Raw genomic sequence first — 5,016 nt, forward strand, 5'->3', positions numbered from 1 at the left:
ATTTGTAATTTATATTTTAATTCCTTATGATATGTTTCATAATTGTAAATTGGATCAACAGTTGTTTTTTTCTTTTAAATTTGTTGGATAATTTGCTTGAGTTCCAAAAATTAGTTCGAATGGAGTAAACATTGTTTCTGTATGCGGTGTTGTGTTGTAAAAGAAAGTAAAGAATGGTAGCCAAGAATCCCAGTCATCATGTTGTTCGTTTATGAATTGTCTAAGGTATTCATTTAAACAACGATGACTTCGTTCGAGGACTCCTATGGTTTCTGGATGGTAAGCTGTGGAAAATTTTTGATTTATTGATAATATTATGCAAATTTGTTGAAACACTTCGTTTTTATATTCGGTACCCATATCAGATTTTATTGTTTATGGGCATCCGTAAATTAATATTAGGTTTTCGACTAATGCTCTGGCTAAAGTAATGGCTTTTTTATCTGCTATTGGTACGGTTATAATATATTTAGACAAATCACATTGGATTGCCAATGCGTAACGGTTTCCTTTAGTAGATCTTGTTAGTGGACCTACAGTGTCGATTGATATAAGTTCAAATGGTTTGTTTGGTGTTGTGGTTTTTTCAAAGACTTCTTTTGTCTTATTTTTATGTTTATTTTGTCTACATGATATACATTGTTTCACATATTTAGAGATACTGCCTTTCATATTAGTCCAGTAATAATTTCGTCTTAATTTCTGTAGTAATTTGTTAATACCTACGTGTCCTCCCGAAGGGGTATCGTTGTTCTCTTTAATCAAATTATTGATTTCATCTTCGTTCTTTATTATTTTTGCTGGTGTTTATGACATCACCTAATATTTCGTTACATGCTTTTTTAAATTGTTCCCGGGAAACGTAATCAAATATTGGATCTAGCTTACTGATCGCAATTTTCTTCATTTTCATTGTATTGGCCATATTATTTATCATTTGAATGCATTCTTCAATATATATTTTTCCTTTATTTTGAAATAGTTGCGCTAGAGCAAGAATTCCTTTCAGGTTTTTAGTTTTGATTGTTATATTCAGGTGTTCAGGTATTGGTTCAAAAACGATTTTTGGTAAGTTAAAAGCGTCCATGTTGTTAATTGAATCGTAGGCTTTAAACTGATCAATCTTATTTTCTACGGATTCACTAACTGGATTTTGTGTCGTAATTCGGGTTTTTGATCTTGTCTGTATTGGCAAGATTGACATATTTTTAAGGTCTTCAGAATTGATTTCCACACGTGAAAGAGCATCGGCGCCGACGTTGTCTTTTCCTTTCACATGTTCGATATCAAAATTAAATTCTTCCAAATCAAGTCTCATTCGTGTCAGTTTTGACGATGGGTCTTTAATGGAAAATAAATGTACTAGTGGATTATGGTCAGTTTTGACGGTAAATTTTCTTCCGTAAAGATAAGGTTTAAAATATAGTATTGCCCAATGAATGGCAGTAAGTTCTTGTTCTATTGTGGATTTGTTACTATCGCCTTTTGTAAATTTTTTGCTTGCGTAAGCGATGGGTAGTCTGATTCCGTTATGTTCTTGTTCGAGTACAGCACCACAAGCTATTTTTGAAGCGTCTGTACTGAGAATAAATGGTTTTTTTAAAGTCTGGAAATTGTAAAATTTTTGGGCATAAAAGTTCATTTTTTAAAGTTTCGAAACAATTTATGCATTCATTTGTCCAAATAAATTTAGCATTTTTTATTAGTAAGGCGTTTAGTGGGGCGGTTTTTTCCGAAAAATATGGTATGAATCTTTTATAGTAATTGCAAAATGCGACGAAACGTCTAACATCATCAGCATTTTGGAGCTGAGGATAATTTAAAATTGCTGAGTATTTGGTCTTGTCGGGTTGTATTCCTTGGTCTGAGATATGATGTCCTAAGAAAGTTACGTCTGCACAAAAGAAATTACATTTAGCTGGATTTAATTTTAAGTTGTAATGTCTTAGATTTTGGAAAACTTTTTCCAAATTGCTCAAATGGTGTTTAATGGAACAACCAATGACGATTATGTCATCGATATATAAAAATGCGCTTTCTGGCGGTAGTCCACTAAGGGCTATCGTCGTCATGCGTTGGAAACTATTCGGTGAGATATTAAGACCGAATGGTAATCTATTGAATTCGTAATGTCCTGAATTTGTTGAAAAGGCTGTAAAATGTTTTGAATTTTTTTCTATCTCGATTTGATGAAATCCTGACATTAAGTCGAGCGTAGAAAAATATTTAGCTCTGCCTAATTGATCTAGGATGTCATCAATTCGTGGTAGTGGGAATTTATCTGCAACTACTTTTTTGTTTAATTGTCTGAAATCTACTACAAGACGCCATTTTTTGTCGTTATTCGTAGATTTCTTGGGAACTAATAATACTGGGGAATTGTAAGGGGATGTTGAAGGTTGTATTATGTTATTGTCTAGCATTTTCTTAACATGTTTGTCAATTTCCGTTCTGTGTACTTCTGGTATTCTATAATTTTTTATGTATACGGGTGTTTGGTCATTTAAGTTAATCTTTTGTTTGTAGAAATTGTTGTGAGTTAAAGTGTCATTTTCCAAAGTGAATATATCGTTGTATTTTGTGCATAAGTCTTTAAATTTTTCTTTTGCAAAAGTGGGAGTATTGTCTAACTTAAGTTCTGATATACATTTTTCTTTTCTGTTAGTTTCAGTTGCTTGATTAAGCGTAATAATTTTATAGTTTTCTAAGGGTTGAATAAAATCTATGAAATCTTTACGAATTTTAACGGTATGATTTGTAGTGTTAATGAGTTTAATCATAGGATTACAAGTGTTGAGAATTGAATTTGCACAAAAAACTCCTGGTTGAATTTCTTTTGATAGTATTACATAGTCTTGGTGTGAGTTTTGTATTGTAATTTGTCTGTATACTTCACAACGTGGTGGTATTAAAGTCTCTTCATTTATAGTGTCTTGTATAGGAATTTCAATTTGATGTGAGTTAATAAAACTTGATAGAGTCCATGTATCGTAGTCTATTATGCAATGAAATTTGGTTAAGAAATCACGACCTAATATTCCGTCGGTAGGTATTGGTAAATTTTCTGGAATGATATGAAACTGATGGGATACTATACAATCCGTAGTTAAATTTAAAGGGTTTTCTATACATCCTAGTGTATCTATAGCTTGTTGATGTATGCCTGTAATAGAGCATTTTTGATTATTGTTGATTTTTTCTGTGCTTTTTAATTTTGAAGGTTTCAGAACAGATATTTCTGCTCCTGAGTCAATGAGGAATGTACATTCATTGCTAAAATTTTGGGAATCTAAAGTTATAAAATTTGATAGGGCAGTACTTATGTTGAAAACATGTTTTATTGCTGTGTATGCTGAATATTTGCTATTTGATATTGGTGTTGCTGTAGTTGTCTGTCGGTTTGTCGAGCAGTTTGGTATTGAAAATTTTCTTGTCCCCCAACTGGTTCCTGTTGAGGGACCAGTTGGTTTTCCGGAGTCAAGTAATAAACGTTAGGTCCTCGTTTCTTGTTGTAGCTTTGATGTCTAAAATTATTTTGGTAAAAATTATTATTTCTTTGACCATGATTCCTGTAATAATTACGATTTTGTCCACGGTTGTAATTTCGATTGTCATTTCGATTTCGATTGTCATTTCGATTGTCATTCTCGCGATTGAAATATCGATTGTTATTAGTATTTTGGACATTGTTCCTATGAAAAGAATTATGTCCTCTTTGTGGTCTGTTATGGTTTCTTCTATTATATTGGAAAACGTTAGCTGTGTTCTGTGAACCCTTTTCAGCTTCATTTTCAGCTGCCTTTTCTACGGCTTTGGACAATGTGTCAAATTGTCCTGCCTTTAGCAGTAATTTTGTGTCTTCATGCTTAGTACCACTTGTAAGCGCTTTGATTCCCGCACTTGTGGCTAATTTTGACGCGGTTTCTAAAGGAATGTTTTCGCTTATATAGGCGCGTTCCAATTCTAGCGTAAGTTTTTCGATCCCTTCCGTAAATTTTTCGAAACTCTCACGCTGCTTAATTGCGTTTAGTTTTGCTATTATTGTGTTTGGTTCGATTTTCGTACCGCATTTTTCTTTTAATTTTATTATAATGTCGTCTAAGCTATGTGCGTTATCTGATACTGCTGCTCGGGCTTTACCTTCGAATCTTGAAAGTATTGTTTGTATTGCTGCTAGTTTATTTGTCTCCGTGATAAGGGGTTTACACGCGTTAAGTGCAGCAATTATACTTTCTAATTTGTCGCCTTTCCCGTCGTAAGGCGGTACAAGGGATGTAATCACTTTTATAATTTCTAAGATACTTGTCATTTTAAAACGTTTTATTAACCTTGCACAAAATATTACGCAGTTCACTGCTGCTTGGAATTTAAAGTTATCTTTAATATTTCTCAATTTTGATTGTATAATTTGGCTTATTTCATTGTAGAGCTGCCTGCTAATTTTTATATTAATTTCAAATCTTGTTACCTCAATTTCTGACTCATACTCTACTAGTAGGTCAGTTATGTTTTTATAATTAATCTGTAGTTGTAATAGTTTTTTTATTAAGTGTATGTCTTTTGTATTTTCGATAAGGAGTCTTTTCAAAATTGTTTTTTTAATTTAATAAGCTCGTGTATATTATCTTCTATTATTGCTTCTGCATCCATTTACCTTTATGCTGCTGCTGCTGAGGTGTGTGTGTGTGTGAGGTTATCTGTTCCTTGCTGTATATCGAGTCTAGGCACTCCTGTACCCGCTGGCGATCACATAACTTCATTTGGCTTGTGTCCTCAACTGGCAGAATCCTAGAATTTGTCCACCGAGACCTTTCTGAATGGCTGCTTCGTGAGTTAAAATTCCCTCGCTGGTGGATATTAGTAACTGTCCCCCACTTGGCAGTTTATTTTCCCATGCCTTGAGTTTTGAGTTCATTTTTTTAATTTTTTTTTTTTTTGAATTTTTTTGTCTGAAATCTACTACAAGACGCCATTTTTTGTCGTTATTCGTAGATTTCTTGGGAACTAATAATACTG

Source organism: Topomyia yanbarensis, chromosome 2 (assembly GCF_030247195.1).
Source record: "Topomyia yanbarensis strain Yona2022 chromosome 2, ASM3024719v1, whole genome shotgun sequence".
NCBI lineage: Eukaryota > Metazoa > Arthropoda > Insecta > Diptera > Culicidae > Topomyia > Topomyia yanbarensis.